Source organism: Oncorhynchus mykiss, chromosome 11 (genome assembly GCF_057628025.1).
Source record: "Oncorhynchus mykiss isolate SJ-2025 chromosome 11, ASM5762802v1, whole genome shotgun sequence".
Taxonomy (NCBI): Eukaryota; Metazoa; Chordata; class Actinopteri; order Salmoniformes; family Salmonidae; genus Oncorhynchus; species Oncorhynchus mykiss.
The window spans coordinates 6,891,422-6,917,521 of record NC_143032.1 but is presented as its reverse complement, the minus strand read 5'-3'; positions in this window follow the sequence as shown (position 1 = coordinate 6,917,521).

The window sequence follows — 26,100 nt, the reverse complement described above, 5'->3', positions numbered from 1 at the left end:
CAGCAGAATGGCCTTACTGAAGAGCTTAGTGAGTTGTGAGTGTTGCAACAGAGGACAGATCATTTCAACGTGGCACCGTCATAGGATGCCACCTTTCCAACTAGTCAGTTCGTTAAATTTCTGCCCTGCTAGAGCTGCACAGGTCAACAGTAAGTGGTGTTATTGTGAAGTGGAAACGTCTAGGAGCAACAATGGCTCAGTCGCAAAATAGTAGGTCACACAAGCTCACAGAGCAGGATCGCCGAGTGCTGAAGCACGTAGCGTGTAAAAATGATCTGTCCTCTGTTGCAACACTCACAACAGAGTTCCAAACTCCCACTGGAAGGAACGTTAGCAGGAGAACTGTTCATCGGAAGCTTCATGAAATGGGTTTCCATGGCCGAGCAGCCGCACACAAGCCTAAGATCACCATGCACAATGCCAAGCGTCTGCTGAAGGGGTGTAAAGCTCCCCGCCATTGGACTCTGGAGCAGTGGAAACACGCTCTCTGGAGTGATGAATCACGCTTCACTATCTGTCAGTCTGATGGACAAATCTGTGTTTGGCGGATGCCACGAGAACGCTACCTGCAAAAACTGTAAAGTTTAGAGGAGAAATAATGGTCTGGGGCGGTTTTTCATGGTTCGTGATAGGCCCCTTAGTTCCAGTGAAGGGAAATCTTAATGCTACAGCATACAATGACATTCTAGATGAGTCTGTGCTTCCAACTTTGTGGTCACAGTTTGGGGAAGACCCTTTCCTGTTTCCGCATGACAATGTCCCCGTGCTTAAAGTGAGGTCCATACAAAAACGGTTGGTTGAGATCGGTGTGGGAGAACTGCACAGAGCCCTGACCTCAACCCCCTCGAACACATTTGGGATGAAATAGAACACCGACTGCCTAATCGCCCAATATAAGTGTCCTACGTCACTAATGTTTTTGTGCCTGAATGGAAGCAAGTTTCCGCAGCAATGTTCCAACATCTAGTTGAGTGGAGGCTGTTGTAGTAGCAAAGGGAGGACCAACTCTATATTAATGCCCATGTTTTTTGGAATGAGATGTTCGACGAGCAGGCGTCCACATACTTCTGACCATGTAGTGTACTTAGTTTTTTGCAATTGAAATGCCCACTTGTGCTGCCGCTGGACAGCAAAAAAAAAACAAGTTAGTTCACCTTTATTTCTTACCATTTAAATGTGTTAGTAGTTGTTAAGTGTTGAGTTACAGTAGATTGCATACTGTAGCTACCTCAGTTGTTATTGTTGTTATTGTTACTGAAATTTAGCTAGCTATAGCAGGCTCAGCTAAATACAAAATCCCATGTATACAGCCACATCTCATAGACACGTCATGAGATTTGTAAATGAAAGAGAAATATAATGATACGAATTGAATGGAGTTTCCCCCATCTTCCCCATTTAGTGTTTGTGGCGCAGCATGGAAATACCCTTTTTCCCGATGGTGTGACAAATGGATTTCCAAACAGACCTGCTAACTTTCTTCGTTATTAGGTTGGAAGGTTGGAACCAGCATGCATTACCTCCAGCAGGCAGAGGCAAGAACCATTCGTCCACCAGCTAAGGGTCAAGCTACACTATTCACAGCCCTGTGTATTTTTGTATTGTTTTAAAAATGTACACATAAAAGGAAATGCATGGTTTAAACATGTCTTTAATATCTATTTGTTTTAGCTGTTGGTGATAGCCAGCAGCATACCACCCTGCATCCTGATCGGTCCCTAGATGGGAGACCAGATGCTGCTGGAAGTGGTGTTGGGAGGGCCAGTAGGAGGCATTCTTTCCTCTTGTCTAAATAAAAATGTCCCAATTCCCCAGGACAGTGATTGGGGACAGTGCTGTCTTTTGGCTGGGACGTTTAAACGTGTGTCCTAACTCTCTGTGGACATTGACGGTCCCCATGGCACTTATTGTAAGAGTAGGGGTGTTAACTCGCTAAAGTAAGGGTTAAAAATGTAAGATAATTCCCTAAGTGTTGATACATTTGTTTACATCCTCCAGCCTTTATGTGTGTGTTATGAACGACCAAAGGTGTCTGACCTTAAAGTAAGTACAGCGTCACATGATGGTTAAATAAAGGTGAAATAAAATAAAACAAAAATGATGACAAGGTGTTGGAGTTATACATTACCAAAGAGGTTTGACTTTAAATTATGGATGTGTTATGAATGACGAAGGTGTCTCACCTCAAAGTAAGTGTCAATAAATAGGTTATTCACGTTCTGTTGATTTATGAAGGTTCTCTCATGACCCACAGATTACTGTAGTATGTGAGAGGTATTTAAATGTGTTGATAGACCTGCCTGCAAAGCTTGTGTGTGTGTGTGTGTGTGTGTGTGTGTGTGTGTGTGTGTGTGTGTGTGTGTGTGTGTGTGTGTGTGTGTGTGTGTGTGTGTGTGTGTGTGTGTGTGTGTGTGTGTGTGTGTCAGAACCAAGATGATTTGGAGTAGTCCAACCTGAGTTTACAGCACCAGGTATTCCTCTTCTGTTCCCACGCTGGAGACCAGGGCTTGATTACAATCTGTTTGAACGGTGCCAATATTTTGTGGCTGATCTTTCAGTGGATGGATGTGTCAAAGACCTGACTGGGCCCAGCACCCCACGGTACGGCTCGTCATATTGTTATGTTTGTGTATTGAAGAACATGTGACTTGTTACTTTAAAAATATTTAGGTTGGGTCAGTGTTTCTTGGTGTAACGTCGTCCCCCAGGCTATTGAACACACAGCACTTATTATCCTGGGATATCAACCATTCAGAGAGGGATAAGACCATAGAATTCTATAGGAGTGACCTTACTGAGTAAAGTATTGTCATCGTCACTACTTAACACAGTCATAAAGTCATCTAAACCCTGCCCATTTCCACAATGTATCTTCTTCAACTGTGATTTTAAATCTAACCCTAACTAATGAAGGCCAATTTTGATGTGTTTGTGTCTGGGAACGAGATTAGGTGTAATGTGACTGACATGACATCACTTTAGAGCGTATGCCATCCTTTAGAGCGTATGCCATCCTTCAGAGCGTATGCCATCCTTCAGAGCGTATGCCATCCCTCAGAGCGTATGCCATCCTTCAGAGCGTATGCCATCCTGCCATCCTTCAGAGCGTATGCCATCCTGCCATTCTTCAGAGCGTATGCCATCCTGCCATCCTTCAGAGCGTATGCCATCCTTCAGAGCGTATGCCATCCTTCAGAGCGTATGCCATCCTGCCATCCTTCAGAGCGTATGCCATCCTACCATCCTTCAGAGCGTATGCCATCCTTCAGAGCGTATGCCATCCTTCAGAGCGTATGCCATCCTGCCATCCTTCAGAGTGTATGCCATCCTGCCATCCTTCAGAGTGTATGCCATCCTGCCATCCTTCAGAGCGTATGCCATCCTGCCATCCTTCAGAGCGTATGCCATCCTTCAGAGCGTATGCCATCCTTCAGAGCGTATGCCATCCTGCCATCCTTCAGCACAACGGGTCACATGATTATATCATATTCAACATAATGGGTTATGTCACATCTGACATTGGTGATGAAGTCACACAGTTATGCCACATTTATGAACCCTTTATAGAACATGACATACAGTTATAGATACTTAATTGTAACACATTTATGTAGTGCTTATGAAGGTATTATGAAGGCTGTACGAAGCCTTTATAAGCTGAGCGTCATTTAACGCAGGACCTAAATGTCAAACAAATTGTTAACATGCACAGACCAATACTGATACTGACTACACCGATAGGATCGCATTTCCTCATTAAATAAAACGTTTTAAAAATGAAATAGGATTTTTAAGTTTTCCATTTCTGTTGTAATAGTACATCTGACACAGAAGATGAAACACCCAATAACATATCTATCTACTTCTTAATATTTTAGAGGCTAAGTCAGCTTCACGTGGAGATAGTAAGTTACAAAGTGTTACCGTGTTTAGACTGCTGCCTTCTAAACTTTGAAGTCCCTGCTGGGTGGATTCTGTCTGCTTTTCCCCTCTCTCCCTTGGCGAATACAATTTCTGTACGCCGCCAGATAATTTCCTTTTCCAGACAAGCATTGTGGAGAATACCTTGAATGGGAGTCTGCAATAAGAAAGTCTCAAGCAATAACAATCAATTTAGTTGTGGCAAGATTGGGTCCTTGAAAAGCACTATATACAGTGCTGCTTAAAAGTATGTGAAATTACCAATTTCTTTGGTTTTTACCATGAACTCTTCATTTAATCAGAACCGGTCTTTTTGATCTGACGTAACAGGTTGGCATTTAGCAATACCATATGTTGGTGTAGAGGAAATCATGCACGTAGTAGAAAAACAGAATTAAAAGAAATTAATGCGGGTGCAAAAATAAGTGAACCCATTGAACCCTTTTTAAAAATGTTATCCTAAAATGAGATGCCTGAAGCTTGTGCCTGAAGCTCAGTGCATGAAGTAAGGACATGCATATTCTTGATACCATTTGAAAGGAAACACTTTGTGGAATGAATGTAGGATAATGTGAAATGAATGTGGGATCATGTAGGATCATGTAGGATAATGTGGATTGAATGTAGGATAATGTAGGATAATGTGAAATGAATGTAGGATAATATAAAAAATTAGATCCGGAAAAATATAATACAAACAGATAAAAGTCTGTTTTCTATTCTTTGTTGTTGTTGTTGTTGTTGTTGTTGTTCCATCATCTTTGAAATGCAAGCGAAAGGCCATAATGTAATATTGCAATTTAGGCGCAATTTATTTTGTCTCTATGCAGTAAAAGTACTGGTTTGAGTCACATGAACAGATGAAAAGAAGGGAGGGCAATACTTAAAAAATTGTTGCTTGGTAACTGCTTCGGTAACTACGATGCAGTCACTCAGGTGTACATGGGAACTATGCACAGGACACCACACTTGAAACAATTGCTTGACATGGCCGTATTTAAATGGAAGGAAACTGGCCTTGAACGGAAAGGCAGGTAGGTCTACTAGTTGCAAAAACACTTCCATGTAAACATGGCGTCTGTTGCGTGCAATTTAATGTAAAGTTCGACCCGAGAAGAGATTCCAGGAAAATTGTTACACTCAGTTGTGAATGTAGTGGGGCACAGAGCTGTGGGGTGGGAATTGAAATAGTTTTTTGGATCCCTCTCAAAGCATCTGGCTTTATTGCCACTCTGACCTAAAGAGAAGGAAAAAGAAATTGGTTGACATCAGCTATGATGTCAGACACACACACCTGTACAGAGTACGGAGGATAGAGTTGTCATGTAACCACTGAGGGTTGTGGGAGACATTTCCCCCAGGTAGCTGAAGATGATTGATCACCTATCTATGGCTGATGTTTTCCACAAGTAAACTAATCCTAATCCTTAGTGGCCCATTTGACAGATAAGCATGTTCAAATTCAGATGATCCCCAACTCTTTAGTTGAACTTGTAGCAACAGCAAACCAAATCTCTAAACTTATAGAATAACAGTTACATGTAGTGGTGTTACTTTTCGTCATTTCCATATTAATTCAACATTTACGGCAACATCCATTTATATGTCATTTTCATTCATGTTATAGTATATTAACATTAAGATGTATGTGTAAACAGAGCTATCAGTGCATGTCGAATGTGTTTGCATTTCCAACAAAACCTCTGGATGACTGTATCAAGTGTCATTGTGTAAAGTCAAGAGAATTGTTCCCATGTACCTGGGGACTTTTTTGTCTCGACATTGATGATCTATGATTATTATGTGTTAATATGGGCCAGAAGCCAATACAGAAGACTATGAAGCCACTGGGGCTGTCTACTACTTTTACACTGCAGAGATTTATTAGAACAGTGTCGCCAATGTCATCTGGCTGTTGGCACAGTAAGGTCAAGGAGCTCAAGCTTTTCTTCCAAATCAATGTGTAATGCGATACATTTAAGCCGAAACCCTTCGAATACTTTCAAATGTCTAAGGAATATTAGCAACGGCTGTGCTGAAGCGGCGAAGGTCTTTTCCTTATTGACATTCTCTAACAGATCGCAATCCTCAGATTTTTTGGGGGATTTTTTTTTATAAGCGTGAGACTTGCCCGACTTGGCCGTTACTATAAAGATAAGGTAAACTGAGGTAAATTTCCAGTAGGGAGGGTAGAGAAGAAGTATTCACCATTTACTGATGAAAGACGTTGTAAATCTCTCCGGCGGTGAAGTGTTGATTACCTTTTACTGCAGTGGGCTAAATCAGGGTCAAACAGAGTGATTATTCATAGCCTTAAACAAATCCACTTTCAAACCAAAGTATACACCTCACAGACATGGATATGGGTTTAAACAAAAGAAGACATCCATACCATGTCAGATATAAAGAAATCTATTAAATTGTGAGTTTCTATCCCAATACTATATTTTATATACATCACAGAAGACTGAAATATGAAGGGGGAAAAAAACAAGAAAAAACAAACATTTGATATAGAAACACAGTATTTTCATCTTTTATTTTATTTTTTATCATCTATTTTAATAATGAAGTTATGTAAAATATGAGTAACATTCTACCTAAAGAGGGCACTTTTAGTCATTCCCTGCAAGAAAGGACTACAGTAGATGCTGAAGGCTAAGCATGGGAGAACACATGGCAGACCCATCCCGTGGATTTAGAAACGTTCCCTCCCATAGCCAGCCAAACTCTTAGAAAAAAGGCTTCCAAAGGGCATCTTCGGCTGCCCCCATTGGTTAACTCTTTTCGGTACCGGGTAGAACCATTTTCCGTTCCCGGGTAGAATCCTTTTGGGTTCCATGTAGAACCCTCTGTGGAAAGGATTTTACAAGGAACCCGAAGAGGTTCTACCTGTAACTGAAAGGGTTCTACCTGGAACCCCAAAAAGTGTTCTTCAAATGGTTATCCTATGGGAACAGCCGAAGAAACCTTTTATAGGTTCCAGATAGCACCTACGAGTGTACCGTGGATGCCTGCAAAGCCAGAATTATTTTGTTTCCTTTTTTCTAAATTGTACCTCTCACCCCTTTCAACTGTAAAGTGTTAGCTATTATTGTTTGACATGCTTGGTTTATAACATAAAATGTATGAGACATTCATATCCTATCCTGGTTCCATTCATCTTCTGGATTGTTTTATCATAAAGGTATGAGACAAGGTGGTTCCATTTGTCTTTTGGATTGTTTTATCATAAATGTATGAGACAAGGTGGCTCCATTTGTCTTTTGGATTGTTTTATCAGAAGGAAAGGAAAAGTGGACATTTTACTAGAGGACCTCCATGTCATTACACTTCAACTGGAGACTGTATGGGGTAAAATGACAGGTTCTGTCTCTCTGTCTGTCTGTTTGACTTCTGCCTCAGTACACACACTCCTTGGATTCTCTCAGTCACACGTTTGTTTTCTCCTCCTGCTGAAGTCTGGCTGTGATACTACTCTTCCCCTTTGAATGTGCCAATCCCACTGTCCATCCACTCCACTATGTCAGGGATTTTCTATGAGAGGACAACTGACTCCTGAACTTGTCTTACCTTGTCTCTGTCCTCCTGTCATCTCAGGTTCTGGAACGTAGATATTGTTCTGATACTCTCATTTGAGTATTTTAGAGGGTGTTTATTAATCATCTCTTGAAACTTGAAAACACTACTCTGACATTGTGGGCTCTATTTTAACACAACTTTGTGCTTCCTTTTTCACTGAAGGAATTAGGGGCACAAATAGCTGGCAGTGCACTAAAAGGCTGGGTTTTGATTAATAGCTATGACAAGGGCTTGGCCACTCACTGGCCAATCAATGCATTTCATGGCTTCATTTTATTTATTTTTTACTAGGCAAGTCAGTTAAGAACAAGTTCTTATTTACAACGACGGCCTACCACAGCCAAACCTGGACAATGCTGGGCCAATTGTGCACCGCCCTATGGGACTCCCAATCATGGCCGGATGTGTCACAGCCTGCATTTGAACAAGGGACTGTAGTGACGCCGTTTGCACAGAGATGCAGTGTCTTAGACCGCTGCGCCACTCAATAGCCCTAAATACTGCATGCCGTAGTCTCACATTCTGTGGATTATTGATGGTCTTTGCGTTGTCATTAACTCCAATTGGGCTGGGGGCACCGAATATTATCTTCCTGGTCTATTGTGGCTTGATACAGTTTATAGCTTAAAGCTATAGCTTATAGCATAGGCTACAATATATAGTGGGGGCAGAAATTTGACAAACTTACTTGTTTGTTAAGGTGGCATCCTATGACGGTGCCACGTTGAAAGTCAATTGAGCTCTTCAGTACAGACCGTTATCCTGCAAGTGTTTGTCTATGGAGATTGCATGGCGGTGTGCTCGATTTCATACACCTGTTAGCAACGGATGTGGCTACAGTAGCCGAATCCACTAATTTAACAAGGTCCAAATTGCAAACAAGCGTGCGTTTGACAATTGTGTTTGCTTAAATAAACTTCAGTTAGTGCTAAATACGGCTGCTAGAATCCTGACTAGAACCAAAAAATTTGATCATATTACTCCAGTGCTAGCCTCCCTACACTGGCTTCCTGTCAAAGCAAGGGCTGATTTCAAGGTTTTACTGCTAACCTACAAAGCATTACATGGGCTTGCTCCTACCTATCTCTCTGATTTGGTCCTGCCGTACATACCTACACGTACGCTACGGTCACAAGACGCAGGCCTCCTAATTGTCCCTAGAATTTTTAAGCAAACAGCTGGAGGCAGGGCTTTCTCCTATAGAGCTCCATTTTTATGGAACGGTCTGCCTACCCATGTCAGAGACGCAAACTCGGTCTCAACCTTTAAGTCTCTACTGAAGACTCATCTCTTCAGTGGGTCATATGATTGAGTGTAGTCTGGCCCAGGAGTGGGAGGGTGAACGGAAAGGCTCTGGAGCAACGAACCGCCCTTGCTGTCTTTGCCTGGCCGGTTCCCCTCTTTCCACTGGGATTCTCTGCCTCTAACCCTATTACAGGGGCTGAGTCACTGGCTTTACTGGGGCTCTCTCATGCCGTCCCTGGAGGGGGTGCGTCACCTGAGTGGGTTGAGTCACTGATGTGGTCATCCTGTCTGGGTTGGCGCCCCCCCCCCCCCCCCCCCCCCCTTGGGTTGTGCCGTGGCGGAGGTCTTTGTGGGCTATACTCAGCCTTGTCTCAGGATGGTAAGTTGGTGGTTGAAGATATCCCTCTAGTGGTGTGGGGGCTGTGCTTTGGCAAAGTGGGTGGGGTTATATCCTTCCTGTTTGGCCCTGTCCGGGGGTGTCCTCGGAGTGGGTCACAGTGTCTCCTGACCCCTCCTGTCTCAGCCTCCAGTATTTATGCTGCAGTAGTTTATGTGTCGGGGGGCTGGGGTCAGTTTGTTATCTCTGGAGTACTTCTCCTGTCCTATTTGGTGTCCTGTGTGAATCTAAGTGTGCGTTCTCTAATTCTCCTCTCTTTCTCTCTCTCGGAGGACCTGAGCCCTAGGACCATGCCCCAGGACTACCTGACATGATGACTCCTTGCTGTCCCCAGTCCACCTGGCTGTGCTGCTGCTCCAGTTTCAACTGTTCTGCCTTATTATTATTCGACCATGCTGGTCATTTATGAACATTTGAACATCTTGGCCATGTTCTGTTATAATCTCCACCCGGCACAGCCAGAAGAGGACTGGCCATCCCACATATGCTCTCTCTAATTCTCTCTTTCTTTCTCTCTCTCGGAGGACCTGAGCCCTAGGACCATGCCCCAGGAATACCTGACATGATGACTCCTCGCTGTCCCCAGTCCACCTGACTGTGCTGCTGCTCCAGTTTCAACTATTCTGCCTTATTATTATTCGACCATGTTGGTCATTTATGAACATTTGAACATCTTGACCATGTTTTGTTATAATCTCCACCCGGCACAGCCAGAAGAGGACTGGCCACCCCACATAGCCTGGTTCCTCTCTAGGTTTCTTCCTAGGTTTTGGCCTTTCTAGGGAGTTTTTCCTAGCCACCGTGCTTCTACACCTGCATTGCTTGCTGTTTGGGGTTTTAGGCTGGGTTTCTGTACAGCACTTTGAGATATCAGCTGATGTACGAAGGGCTATATAAATACATTTGATTTGATTTGATTTGATTTAACGGCAGCCGAAAAGAGAGCCCTGAGTGTTTTCAACCTTTCAGAGTAGGGGCCAGCCCGGAGGGAGCGATAACATTTCACTTCTCTTTACAATAATCATGGTGAATTATACTTGCCATAGTATGTTTTATTTGTACAATAATACTTGAGGGAGGGCCTCACAGTGGGTTATTAATTAAAGTTGCTTCAAAATGGAAAAATGGAAATAGATAACAACTTTATACATCAACAATCTAATAAATATCTAGTTAATCTAGGGCCGAGTCAGGTCAGGAAGAAGCTGAAAACTGGAGAATAACCAGGGAGGTGAATAACCTTGCCACGATCATTATATGAAAAGGCTTTATTCAGTAGACGGGAATAAGTCGTGCTGCCTATCAATTGCCCTGATCCACTGTATAGGTTATAAAGGATTAACTTGCTCTCAGCAGAATAAAAGACAATTCCTTCTGCTCAATAAAGCCTGCGCTTGCCCTCACACTCTGAATATCTCGGGTTTGGGTGTCACATCAATCAATTCAACCCTTAAGCGAATCAATAGCATTTGATTAAAAATGAAAATCGAGAGTGATGTGTTTTGAGGTTCACGCTCGGTGCACTCTGGGTGGGTGGTGTGCCCGGATACAGACTTCCAGACATGTTTTTGATTTTGATTAAACAGATGGACGACGGTTTAATAATTACAAAATTATTTTATAATTATTTCTCCGCTAATAAGTGTCTTATTGGGTGGGTGAAAATACATAAAAGCATGTTAAATTCATTTTTTTCCATTCAGCAACTTTGCTTGATATTAGAATAGAATGTTGCTTGACATTAGAATAGAATGTTGCTTGACATTAGAATAGAATGTTGCTTGATATTATAATTGAATGTTGCTTGACATTAGAATAGAATGTTGCTTGACATTAGAATAGAATGTTGCTTGATATTATAATTGAATGTTGCTTGACATTAGAATAGAATGTTGCTTGACATTAGAATAGAATGTTGCTTGATATTATAATTGAATGTTGCTTGACATTAGAATAGAATGTTGCTTGACATTAGAATAGAATGTTGCTTGATATTATAATTGAATGTTGCTTGACATTAGAATAGAATGTTGCTTGATATTATAATAGAATGTTGCTTGATATTATATTAGAATGTTTCTTGATAGTAGATTAGAATGTTGCTTGATACTATATTCAAATGTTGCTTGATATTATATTCAAATGTTGCTTGATATTAGATTAGAATGTTGCTTGATGGTATATTGGAATGTTGCTTATTATTAGATTAGAATGTTGCTGGATGGTATATTTGAATGTTGTTTGATATTATAATAAAATGTTGCTTGATATTATATTAGAATGTTTCTTGATAGTAGATTAGAATGTTGCTTGATACTATATTCAAATGTTGCTTGATATTATATTCAAATGTTGCTTGATATTAGATTAGAATGTTGCTTGATGGTATATTAGAATGTTGCTTGATATTATATTCGAATGTTGCTCGATTTTATATTAGAATGTTGCTTGATATTATATTAGAATGTTGCTTATTATTAGATTAGAATGTTGCTTGATATTATATTAGAATGTTGCTTGATATTATATTAGAATGTTGCTTGATTGTATATTAAAATGTTGCTTGATATTATATTAGAATGATGCTTGATGGTATATTAGAATGTTGCTTGATATTATATTCGAATGTTGCTCGATTTTATATTAGAATGTTGCTTGATATTATATTAGAATGTTGCTTGATATTATATTAGAATGTTGCTTGATATTATATTAGAATGTTGCTTGATATTATATTAGAATGTTGCTTGATTGTATATTAAAATGTTGCTTGATATTATATTAGAATGATGCTTGATATTATATTGGAATGTTGCTTGATATTATATTAGAATGTTGCTTGATGTCACGACTTCCCTATCCTATTTAACCCTCTGTTTTCCCCATGGTTTTTGTGCGATTGTGTTATGTATGTCCGACCTGTTATTGTGGGCTCGGTATTACGACATGTTATTGGAATATTTGAGTCAGTGTAAATACAGTCAGTGTAAATAGTCTCTAAGGTACAGGTCTGTGCAAGGAGACAGCTAGGGTTAGATGTTCAGCAGTCTGATTGCCTGGTGGTAGAAGCTGTCTCAGAGCCTGTTGTTCCTAGACTAATGCTCCGGTACTGCTTGCCAGATGGTAACAGAGTAAACAATCCATTATAGTATTGTATATTGTATGAACTGAAGGAATGGCCATAATCATTAAAGGCAGGATTGACATGACAACCTTTTCTTGTGTGAGTGCGGAGTTCAGTGGGGCCGGCCTTGGTCGAGCGACCTTCAGTAGAGAGTCCAGTGGGTCCGGCCTGGGTGGAGCGACCTTCAGTAGAGAGTTCAGTGGGGCCGGCCTGGGAGGAGCGACCTAGAGAGTTCAGTGGGGCCGGCCTGGGAGGAGCGACCTACAGTAGAGAGTCCAGTGGGGCCGGCCTGGGAGGAGCGACCTAGAGAGTTCAGTGGGGCAGGCCTGGGAGGAGCGACCTAGAGAGTTCAGTGGGGCCGGCCTGGGAGGAGCGACCTAGAGAGTTCAGTGGGGCCGGCCTGGGAGGAGCGACCTAGAGAGTTCAGTGGGGCCGGCCTTGGTGGAGCGACCTACAGTAGAGAGTCCAGTGGGGCCGGCCTGGGAGGAGCGACCTAGAGAGTTCAGTGGGGCAGGCCTGGGAGGAGCGACCTAGAGAGTTCAGTGGGGCCGGCCTGGGAGGAGCGACCTAGAGAGTTCAGTGGGGCCGGCCTTGGTGGAGCGACCTACAGTAGAGAGTCCAGTGGGGCCGGCCTGGCAAGAGCGACCTAGAGATTTCAGTTAGGCTCGGTCGGGGGGAGGGTCCTAGATAGTTCAGTGGGGTCGGCCCAGGGGGAGGGTCCTAGATAGTTCAGTGGGGCCGGCCCAGGTGGAGCGACCTAGAGGGTTCAGTTGGGTCGGCACTGGGGGAGCGACCTAGAGGGTTCAGTGGGGCCGGCCCAGGTGGAGCGACCTAGAGGGTTCAGTGGGGTCGGCACCGGGGGAGGATCTTGGGTAGTTCAGTGAGGCTGCCCCGGGGGGAGGGTCCTAGGGAGTTCAGTGAGGCTGGCCCGTGGGGAGGGTCCTAGGGAGTTCAGTGAGGCTGATCTGGGGGGAGGGCTAGTATTAGCATTGATGAATGAAAAAGATGAGAAGAAAATGACCTTTTTAAATCATGAGTTATTTGCCCAACAGCAAAGGGTTTTAAAGGGTTGGTAAAGGGTTGGTAAAGGGTTTGTAAAGGGTTTGTAAAGGGTTTGTTTTGCAACTTCTGTATTCCTGACCCTTAATCCATGTGACAGTTTTGAAGTCGGGGATAACAGTTTCGCAGAAATAAATTAATACTTTCAGCGAGGTGCAAGAGGTTCTGTTCCATGCCACCACTGCCATCTCAGTGCTATTACCATGAATCTGTATTTTAAAGTGCAGCTCCAAGGTTGTGGCTGTGAAACAACGAAATCCTTCACTACAGGTAAGGTATTGCTCCGAGAAGGAACTAGAAAAGATCACAAAGCCTTGGGAAGCAATTAAAACTAAGTGGGTCTTTTATGTGGAGCCCCTTAATTATCTCCAGTAAATTTTGACTTCCATCTAACTCAAATCAAACAAGTCAACAGCAAACGTCAACCCTCACTAATGATGCAGCTCCGAGGCCGCTCTAACAGTGAAAAGAAATGTCTTCAAAACTGGAAGGCAGTTAGCCTGGGTACCGGTCTCTTTACCTAATCCACTCCCTGTACTCCATGTCATGTGCCAAAGTGAATGGCCTATTCAAACACGAATATTCTATCATTAATGAGCTTGAGGAGAACCGAGGATTTGATCCTGATTCGATCACCCTCACAGCTATCCTCCAATCACAAAACGTATGCAAATATTGGAACTTTTTTTCTCCACAGAACACTGTGTTATTTTTTGTTGGTCCAGATGAAACCAGTCTGTCAAAATTTGTCAGCTCATGTCTAAATTCTCAAAGGAAATACATACTGCAATTCCAACCACAAAACATCTTAGCCTCAGAATACAAATTACTTTCCAACATTTTTGTTTTCGACTTTATTATAAATTCAAATTCTATTTTCAAGGCTCCACATGTTGTCGTGGAAATATTAATGTTATTTCCATCAACCAATGAGCAACTCCGCCGTAAATACAAGGGCATATTGAATGTGGAGATTGCCGAAAGGCCAGTGTCTTTGGCAATGACAAGGAGTGGCAAGGCGTGGAATGTTAACTAAAGAGTCTGGTACTCAGACTAGAAAGCAGACGGGAGGAGGCAAGATCAGGTGGGAACATTCTAGCTAATGAGAGGGCGGGTACGCATGTGAACAACAGGCACAACTCCGATGTTTATGTGTTTTTTCTCAAAGTTGCCGGTATGTCACGTTTCCTACTTATCGGAACACTCGTAACACCCTAAGCACTAAGAAACTCCTATTCGATCAAATAAATCACACTTAGTGTAACAGTATAATTTTAAACCGTCCCCTCGCCCATACCCGGGCGCGAACCAGGGACCTTCTGCACACATCAACAGTCACCCTCGAAGCATCGTTACCCATCGCGCCACAAAAGCCACGGCCCTTGCAGAGCAAGGGGAACTACTACTTCAAGGTCTCAGAGCAAGTGACGTCACTGATTGAAACGCTATTTAGCGCCCACGCTAACTAAGCTAGCCGTTTCACATCCGTTACACTCACCCCCCTTTTGACCTTCCTCCTTTTTCCGCAGCAACCAGTAATCCGGGTCAACAGCATCAATGTAACAGTATAATTTTAGACCGTCCCCTCGCCCATACCCGGGCGCGAACTAGGGACCTTCTGCACACATCAACAGTCACCCTCGAAGAATCGTTACCCATCGCTCCACAAAAGCCACGGCCCTTGCAGAGCAAGGGGAACTACTACTTCAAGGTCTCAGAGCAAGTGACGTCACTGATTGAAACGCCATTTAGCGCCCACGCTAACTAAGCTAGCCGTTTCACATCCGTTACACTCACCCCCCTTTTGACCTTCCTCCTTTTTCCGCAGCAACCAGTAATCCGGGTCAACAGCATCAATGTAACAGTATAATTTTAGACCGTCCCCTCGCCCATACCCGGGCGCGAACTAGGGACCTTCTGCACACATCAACAGTCACCCTCGAAGAATCGTTACCCATCGCTCCACAAAAGCCGCGGCCCTTGCAGAGCAAGGGGAACTACTACTTCAAGGTCTCAGAGCAAGTGACGTCACTGATTGAAACGCTATTTAGCGCCCACGCTAACTAAGCTAGCCGTTTCACATCCGTTACACTCACCCCCCTTTTGACCTTCCTCCTTTTTCCGCAGCAACCAGTAATCCGGGTCAACAGCATCAATGTAACAGTATAATTTTAGACCGTCCCCTCGCCCATACCCGGGCGAGGAACTAGGGACCTTCTGCACACATCAACAGTCACCCTCGAAGCATCGTTACCCATCGCTCCACAAAAGCCGCGGCCCTTGCAGAGCAAGGGGAACTACTACTTCAAGGTCTCAGAGCAAGTGACGTCACTGATTGAAACGCTATTTAGCGCCCACGCTAACTAAGCTAGCCGTTTCACATCCGTTACATTAGCAAATATGCCATTACATTTTTTTCGTTTACCATTTTCGACACTCTCGTTGACCTCCATACAAAAACTCCTCTCTTGGTGAGCAAAATAATACATAAATAATAAATGCCACATGCTAGGCTGACGGGAGTTTTACTTACTCAGACATGTTCTTAGAGCAGAAAAGATTATGATTGGTTGTGAGTAGGCATTTAGGGGACACAATTAGGGAGGAAGAGGAAGAACAAAATTATGCAGGAAAAAGCAGCAAGAATACATTGAATATATCAGTTAGAATCTGCACTTCTCTGGCAACCTGTCCTACTTCTTTCATGTCTCCTTTTCCTTGTCCTTTACCCTCAATAAAATAAATAAAAACCCCTCTAAATATAAATACATATATAAAAACTCTGCTATAGAGATGATAAAGAAGTTGGTGAGTTTTCAGTGCTGTGCACTGCAGTGTACTAATCTCTTTGTCCCTGTGACTGTGCCCTCTCCCCTGGAGGTCAGCATCAACGAGAAGACGGGGGAGTGAGATGCCAGCCTACCCACTAACATGGGCCTGGTGGCAGGGATCCTGGTCCAAAATGTCCCCAAGTAAGATCTGAATTACATTAGTACGGATCTGAGCCCTGGGTAATATTCATTAGGTACCAAACGGAAGAAAACTGACTAAATGAGTACAACTCTGATCGTAGCCCACCATTCATAAATACCCATAACATGGTTCCCTATGAATATATCCTTAAAGTGGTTTATGGTCCTCTAACAGGTACCTGTTGAAGTTTGACACTGTCAGTCATTACAGTGCCTTGCGAAAGTATTCGGCCCCCTTGAACTTTGCGACCTTTTGCCACATTTCAGGCTTCAAACATAAAGATATAAAACTGTATTTTTTTGTGAAGAATCAACAACAAGTGGGACACATTCATGAAGTGGAACGACATTTATTGGATATTTCAAACTTTTTTAACAAATCAAAAACTGAAAAATTGGGCGTGCAAAATTATTCAGCCCCCTTAAGTTAATACTTTGTAGCGCCACCTTTTGCTGCGATTACAGCTGTAAGTCACTTGGGGTATGTCTCTATCAGTTTTGCACATTGAGAGACTGACATTTTTTCCCATTACTCCTTGCAAAACAGCTCGAGCTCAGTGAGGTTGGATGGAGAGCATTTGTGAACAGCAGTTTTCAGTTCTTTCCACAGATTCTCGATTGGATTCAGGTCTGGACTTTGACTTGGCCATTCTAACACCTGGATATGTTTATTTTTGAACCATTCCATTGTAGATTTTGCTTTATGTTTTGGATCATTGTCTTGTTGGAAGACAAATCTCCGTCCCAGTCTCAGGTCTTTTGCAGACTCTCTCATTCTTCCAGAATGGTCCTGTATTTGGCTCCATCCATCTTCCCATCAATTTTAACCATCCTCCCTGTCCCTGCTGAAGAAAAGCAGGCCCAAAGCATGATGCTGCCACCACCATGTTTGACAGTGGGGATGGTGTGTTCAGCTGTGTTGCTTTTACGCCAAACATAACGTTTTGCATTGTTGCCAAAAAGTTCAATTTTGGTTTCATCTGACCAGAGCACCTTCTTCCACATGTTTGGTGTGTCTCCCAGGTGGCTTGTGGCAAACTTTAAACAACACTTTTTATGGATATCTTTAAGAAATGGCTTTCTTCTTGCCATTCTTCCATAAAGGCCAGATTTGTGCAATATACGACTGATTGTTGTCCTATGGACAGAGTCTCCCACCTCAGCTGTAGATCTCTGCAGTTCATCCAGAGTGATCATGGGCCTCTTGGCTGAATCTCTGATCAGTCTTCTCCTTGTATGAGCTGAAAGTTTAGAGGGACGGCCAGGTCTTGGTAGATTTGCAGTGGTCTGATACTCCTTCCATTTCAATATTATCGCTTGCACAGTGCTCCTTGGGATGTTTAAAGCTTGGGAAATCTTTTTGTATCCAAATCCGGCTTTAAACTTCTTCACAACAGTATCTCGGACCTGCCGGGTGTGTTCCTTGTTCTTCATGATGCTCTCTGCGCTTTTAACGGACCTCTGAGACTATCACAGTGCAGATGCATTTATACGGAGACTTGATTACACACAGGTGGATTGTATTTATCATCATTAGTCATTTAGGTCAACATTGGATCATTCAGAGATCCTCACTGAACTTCTGTAGAGAGTTTGCTGCACTGTAAGTAAAGGGGCTGAATAATTTTGCACACCCAATTTTTCAGTTTTTGATTTGTTAAAAAAGTTTGAAATATCCAATAAATGTCGTTCCACTTCATGATTGTGTCCCACTTGTTGTTGATTCTTCACAAAAAAATACAATTTTATATCTTTATGTTTGAAGCCTGAAATGTGGCAAAAGGTCGCAAAGTTCAAGGGGGCCGAATACTTTCGCAAGGCACTGTACCTGGGCTACAACACTGTGCAGGACTTCTCCCCCACCATGACTATATCTGCTCAATGTCATGTGTACATGTATTATTTTGCTTATTTATTTAACTAGGCAAGTCAAATAAGAACAAATTCTTATTTACAATGACAGCCTATCCCAGCCAAACCCTCCCCTAACACGGACAATTCTGGGCCAATTGTACACCGCCCTATGGGACTCCCGATCACAGACGGATGTGATACAGCCCAGGATAGAACCAGGGTCTTTAGTGATGCCTTTAGCATTGGTGATGCAGTGCCTTAGACCGCTGTGCCACTTGGGAGCCCTAACATTTAAAGACCTGCATCACTATTCCAGAGAGCTTTGCCGATTTCTTAAAGGACGTATTTTGGGTGTTGCAATGAGAACGTGTGTTTCGCGGGTGGTAGGTTTCTCAAAACTAGACCATTGGTTCAGAAAAAGTGAACCACTCTTTTAACATTGTTATTGATTTTACACACACAAACAGGCCCAACAAACACACTATGCACCAGCCCATGATAAATCAAACACAGTGAACACCACACTGCACCAGCCCATGAGAAATAAAACACAGTGAATACCACACTATGCACCAGCCCATGATAAATCAAACACAGTGAATACCACACTATGCACCAGCCCATGATAAATCAAACACAGAGAACACCACACTATGCACCAGCCCATGATAAATCAAACACAGAGAACACCACACTATGCACCAGCCCATGATAAATCAAACACAGAGAACACCACACTATGCACCAGCCCATGATAAATCAAACACAGAGAACACCACACTATGCACCAGCCCATGATAAATCAAACACAGAGAACACCACACTATGCACCAGCCCATGATAAATCAAACACAGAGAACACCACACTATGCACCAGCCCATGATAAATCAAACACAGAGAACACCACACTATGCACCAGCCCATGATAAATCAAACACAGTGAATACCACACTATGCACCAGCCCATGATAAATCAAACACAATAAATAAAGCCAATGGAATAAATAATTTGGTCAAATCCTCGTCTAAACAGAGGATACATTAAAATGTGTGTATTAAATCCATTACAGATTTAGGCTTAATCTGAGTCTGTGCAACCTTCCCATGTCATGGTAACTTTATGTGAATTGCTGTTTGACAGTTAGCCTAGAGACCTGACATTCTATTAGCTTGTAGCTTGTGTGTAATCCTGATTTGTTGAAGCTGACAGAGGAGATGTGTGTGTTGTCCAGGGGGAGCTGCCCGAGGAAATGTGTGATGTGTGGGTTGTCCAGGGGAAGCTGGCGAAGTCAGTTTCTCTATATGAGCTAGCTCTGGACATGAGGGAGAATAGTTTTTTTTCACCCAAACACCCCGAAGTGGCCACAGCAGTGGTCAACCCGGCTGTACTCTTCCGCCAACTGGTGAGAGGACAAACACTGCTCACACTTCATCGCATACCTGCATTGCTTTGAGTCTGCTTGGAGTGCCAGGATGTGCAGAGTTTGCAACTTGGGGACTTTTGTATTGGTTTATTAAGCCATATGCAAGCTCAAACGGGGCACAGATAAAGTGTTGAAAATGATTGTTCACCAGTGGAGGTCAGTGCCGTTTAGGATGAGGGAGAACGATTTTACTTTGAATGAGAATGGCTTTATTGCAGCATGTTGGATAACCGTCATCAATATTCCAATCACCCAGTTCAATGTAACATGGATAGGTTTAGGCTACAACATGATACTCTCATACCCATCATGAGGTTGATACAACCTAGCATATGAATGAAAGTTTACAAAGTAGGTGCCCACAGTTCACTTTCGTTGTATTCCTTCTCGCCTCTATGCATCCCCCCCCCCCCCCCCCTCTCACCTTTTCCCCGTCATTTGTGGACTGTCTGACAGAAGAAGTACTTCCTCATCCTTGTTGTGTAGTATGGAGGTGCCGAAAAACCATGAACAAAGGCTACAAACAAAAACCCAAATATTTGCTTTTAGAAATGGAAAAGCTCTCAGTCTAGTGATGCGGGTCTTTAGATGTTGTGTCATTACGAACTTTATCCGCAACTTATATTCCATTTTGTGCAACTTGAGCAGTTTCACACACACACACACACACACACACACACACACACGCACGCACGCACGCACACACACACACACACACACACACACACACACACACACACACACACACACACACACACACACACACACACAGTAATATACAGTACCAGTCAAAAGTTTGGACACCTACTCAATCACGGGTTTTTCTTTATTTTAACATTGTAGAATAACAGTGAAGACATCAAAACTATGACATAACACAATATGGAATCATGTAGTGACCAAAAAAGTGTTAAACAAATCAAAAATATATTTTATATTTCACATTCTTCAAAGTATGTATATACCCTTTGCCTTGATGACAGCTTTGCATACTCTTGGCGTTCTCTCAACCAGCTTCATGAGGCAGTCACCTGGAATGCATTTCAATTCGCAGGTGTGCCTTGTTAAAAGTTAATTTGTGGAATTTCTTTCCTTCTTAATGTGTTTGAGCCAATCAGTTGTGTTGTGACAAGGTAGGGGTGGTATACAGAAGATAGCCCTATTTGGCAAAAGACCAATTCCGTATTATGGCAAGAACTGCTCAAATAAGCAAAGAGAAATGACAGTCATTACTTTAAGACATGAAGGTCAGTCAATTTAGAAAATGTCAAGAACTTTGGAAGTTTCAGTCGCAAAAACCATCAAGCGTTATGATGAAACTGGCTCTCATGAGGACCGCCACACTAAAGGAAGACCCAGAGTTACCTCTGCTGCAGAGGATTAGTTCATTAGAGTTAACTGCACCTCGGACTGCAGCTCAAATAAATGATTCACAGAGTTCAAGTAACAGACACATCTCAACATCAACTGTTCAGAGGGGACTGCATGAATCAAGCCTTCATGGTCGAATTGCTGCAAAGAAACCACTACTAAAGGACACCAATAAGAAGAAGAGACTTTTTTGGGCCATGAAACACGAGCAATGGACATTAGACAGGTGAACGGATGATCTCTGCATGTGTAGTTCCCACAGTGAAGCATAGAGGAGGGAGTGTGATGGTGTGGTGGTGCTTTGCTGGTGGCACTGTCAGTGATTTATTTAGAATTCAAGTCACACTTAACCAGCATGGCTACCACAGCTTTCTGCAACGAAACACCATCCTATCTGCTTTAGGCTTAGTGAGACTATCATTTGTTTTTCAACAGGACAATGACCCAAAACACACCTCCAGGCTGTGTAAGGGCTATTTGACCAAGGAGAGTGATGGAATGCTGCATCAGATGACCTGGCCTCCACAATCACACGACCTCAACCCAATTGAGATCTTTTGGAATGAGTTGGACCGCAGAGTGAAGGAAAAGCAGCCAATGTGTGCTCAGCATAAGTGGGAACTCCTTCAAGACTACAGGAAAAGCATTCCAGGTAAAGCTGGTTGAGAGAATGCCAAGAGGGTGCAAAGCTGTCATCATGGCAAAGGGTGGCTATTTGAAGAATCTCAAATATAAAATATATTTTGATTTGTTTAACACTTTTTTGGTTACTTACATGATTCCATATTGTGTTATTTCATAGTTTTGATGTCTTCACTATTATTCTACAATGTAGAAAATAGTAAAAAAAAACACTTGAATGAGTAGGTGTGTCCAGAACTGGTACTGTACAAACAGTACAATGATCATCATCACTGTCGACATCCCCATATCTCTTTAAAAATGTACCCTGTTTTCTCTCTTCTCTGTCCCCCATGCTCTCTTTCCCCCAGCTAAGAGGAGGGGGACTTTGAGAAAGCAGCTCTAGAAGCGAGCCATGGGGATTAGAGGAGCGCCATCTCTGGTGTGTGGGAAGGTCCCGTCTCGACACTCATCCAGTGGGGACACGTTTAGCTTGTGAAGGCCTTCCCCTCTCCCACACGTCCCCAGGTGACACCTCCCTCTACCGCCACTCCCAAGAACACAGGTGGATCCGATTTTGTCATTCCTTGATCCGGTGTGTCCATTTCCTTGTCTCCTTCTAGAAATGCATTGGTGGAGAAGGTTCGAGGGAAGTTACCTTGGATCTTCTAGAATGCATTTATGAGAAGGGGGACGGAAAGGAGAGAGGACATGAGGAATCAAGGAATTACAATTGAGGGTCACCCATGCTTCACAAATCTGCATTCCCTATGCTGCTTTGAGATGCAACAATGTAGTGGTGTCGCCCTTCAAGCGTGCTGTAGCTAACTGCCTTTCTGGAAATAGGAAGTATGCTTTCTTTAATCATGTCTGTTCAACTGCTGTATTGATTAGCGTTTAAATTTTTTTGTATACACATTATTAATCAAATTCTTATTTATTATTATTATTATTATTATGAAAGAATGTGAAATGACATAAACACCAAGTTATCAAGATTGTTTTTATTCCATTTTCACAAATGTTTCCAAATTACCGTGGCTCTCTGTTACTATTTTATGGAAGCGTATAGCTGTCGATGAATTAGCATCTCAAACAGAATTCACATCTACATGCTCCCATAAATATTGTATGTGTGCTCATATGATACAATGAATGGGAGCTGTTTCGATAGTATTCTTTACCTCTGTTTTGGTACTTTTGCTGTGTCAATGATGTTATCAGTCTCCATGCAGTACAGGAATAGATATGAATGCATATGTCATTTTATTCATGTAAACTTTGACGTATGCCTGATTTCAATTTGTTCTTAACTGACTTGACTGACTTAAATAAAGGTAAATACGAAATGAAAAGATGGACTCTCAATCTGATGCCATTGTGTGTATCAACATTTATTTTAAAATAATTGAGCAGGTGTTTTAAATGAATTTACCTCATAGTATGCAAGTAAAAGAATGAGTTTCAAACCCATACGGTCAGTTTTTCACCACAAGAGAGAGTGTTTCATCTTTCACCACATGTTGTCAAAGGTGTGTATATTCACTAAACACGGAACTGAAGAAAACGGAGAGAAACAGGTAGGTACTACCTGTAATTGTCCAATATGAAACTCTTATTTTTCGTGCACACCGTTTTCCGTCGCAAAAAAACAAACAATTTGCTACGATGTGCATTAATACGATCCTGGTTGAGCCTTCATTGTCTGCTTGAATGTACATGAAGCCAAGAGGGACACAAACTATCAGAACTCTGCCATTTTTCTAAGTGTCAAACAAAGGGCTGTAGGTATCATAGCGGTTAGAGCTTTGCGCCAGTAACCGAACGGTCAATTGGTTTGAATACCCAAGTTGAAAAGTGAACCCTAATTTTCACCAATCAGTCAAGGAAAAAGCATAAACAATAATCAAATATTCTGTATCCTGGCTAATAAATACTTTATTGAAACAGTGTGTCGGGGTAAATTTTCTGTTACACTTATATCAGTTTAAACGGCTGAGAGTATGACACGGAGTAGCTCTGGTCCAGGGTGTTACATGCATATTGATCCTTCAAGGCCCTGGACCAGAGCTAGACAGGAAGCAGGTACAGTAAAAGGCAGGTTTGTCATGCAGAGAAGTGTTGGTCCTCGTTCAACGTTCATTCAAAATGTTTTTAGAAGTAAAAGGGGAAAATTCATTTAAGAATCAAGTTTAAATATGCATTCTTTACAATTGGATAGAGGCTGGATCCATAACTGTAGTGATCGGTTGCTTTATTAAATTCTGAGGGTTACACCAATATTTCCTCTCGGTCAACAGGTGATACACAAGCACAATTCATTATACAGTTAACACAGTGGCGGCCATTTTTAAGATGACGGAGGGACATTTTTGTTTTATTTACGAGCATGGCCTTATTTCCATTACAGCATATTGGATGACTGTCATTCATATTGCATTCGCCCAGTTCACTATAACATTTATAGGGTTTTGGCTACTATACGATGCTATAATTTCCCCTAAACCCATCATGAGGTTGCTACAACCTAATCTACGAATTAAAAGTTTACAATGTAGGTGTACAGGTTGAGAGAGATTTGAGTAATCAAGGTGACAGACATTGACACATTCAATTTCACCTTGGACAGTGACACATTCAATACTACCTTGCACACTCTTGCCAGCATCAAGCTGATCTAGAGTGTAATAATTAGTCCAACAAGTTGCAAATGAGACTTTCAAATGGACAAATTCAGATGTTTATCCGTGTTTCGTTCAGTTTGCTTCCATTTAAGAAACGTTTTTTCAACAGAATCGGCGGAATGAATGATCCCTGATCACGCGCAAAAACACTTTATAGCAGCCACATATAAACAGCATGGTCCCTTTGATCATTGGATAATTCCTTCTCACATCTACGCTCTCTCCTCCTCTTCTCCTCTCCTCCTCTCACCTTTTACTTTCGCTTGCGGACTTCAGTGCACAACACATCAGCTGTCTGTGACCAAAATAAACTGTTTTATCAACTATTGTATTTCTCTATCTTTGAGTCAACTATTGGGTGGACAACATGTCAGTTCATGCTGCAAGAGCTCTGATAGGTTGGAGGACGTCCTCCAAAAGTTGTCATAATTACTGTGTAAGTCTATGGAAGAGGGTGAGAACCATTAACCTCCTAGGTTTTGTACTGAAGTCAATATACCCAGAGGAGGACGGAAGCTAGCTGTCCTCCGGCTACACCATGGTGCTACCCTATAGATTGCTGTTGAGGCTACTGTAGACCTTCATTGCATAACAGGGTGTTTTAGTAACATTTTTAGTGATGTGAATATATTTAGTATAGTTTTATCTAAAAATATTGATATGACCAGCATTATAACAGTGCTGCAAACATTCTATAATGGTGTGAAAACTAGCGTTTTGCAAACGTTCTAAAATGTTTTGTTACCAGTGCTTTTTGTGTTGGCATGTTTAGTCCTCAATGTTGCTCCTACGGCACCAATCTAGTGAGCACCTTTGGAGCTCCACCCAAGCAAAGCATTTGATTGGTTTGACTCGTTGCGAGGCGTCACTGATTTACACCAGGTTCCGTAACCCCTCCTTAAGTGATTTCTGCAATGGAACTTCCCCAGGCTTCACATTTTAGGGATGAGGCTAATGCTCACCATACAGACACTACAGTATTCTTAAAAGCGTTGTTTGCTACTGACCTTCTCAGGGATGATGTAGGCCACAGGGATGCCCACTGGGAGGTCAAGGATTGGGCCGGAGGATGCCTGGAGCTTCTCATCAGTCACCTCCGACACAAGCTCAATACCTGACAGAGCATAGGTCAGTAATGGTACCTAGACAAGCTCACTTACTATGGTAAGTACATTGAGACAATATCAAAGCTCTAGCTCACCCCAATCATTTCCCTCGTGAACCACCTCCATAACATCTCTCTCATATCTTTTCTGTTGCCCACAAAGCAACACCATCAATTACAGCTGTACTTAGTCATATACATCCCCTCACATACCCCTAGGTCATGATGGGTGAGGTAGAGAGAGAGAGAGAGAGAGAGAGAGAGAGAGAGAGAGTTAAAGAAACAGAGACAAAGAGAAAGAGAGAGACAGAGAGAGAGAGAGAGAGAGAGACAGACAGACACCGGCAGAGACAGAGATAGAAAGGAAATAGCCTTGGTTACCTTCTAGTCATCCTGCTGTTCCCTGCTGTGGCGGTCATCACATATGAAGATGGCCTTCATGACCATAGTGGGGAATAAGTCCTTTAGAGTGTTGTACCGCATGTATTGGCTGACCGTGTCCAACTTCAACAGGTACCTGTTAGAGGACCATAAACCACTGTAAGGATATATTCATAGGAAACCATGTTATGGGTATTTGTGTACGGTGGGCTACGATCAGAGTTGTATTAATTAGGGCAAACCGTAGCCATACATTTCACAACAAAAAAACAAGTGTTTCTTATTGGACATGTTCAGGTAGTGTCTCCCTGTTTTTTAGTCAGTTTTCTTCCGTTTGGTACCTAATTGAATATTACCCA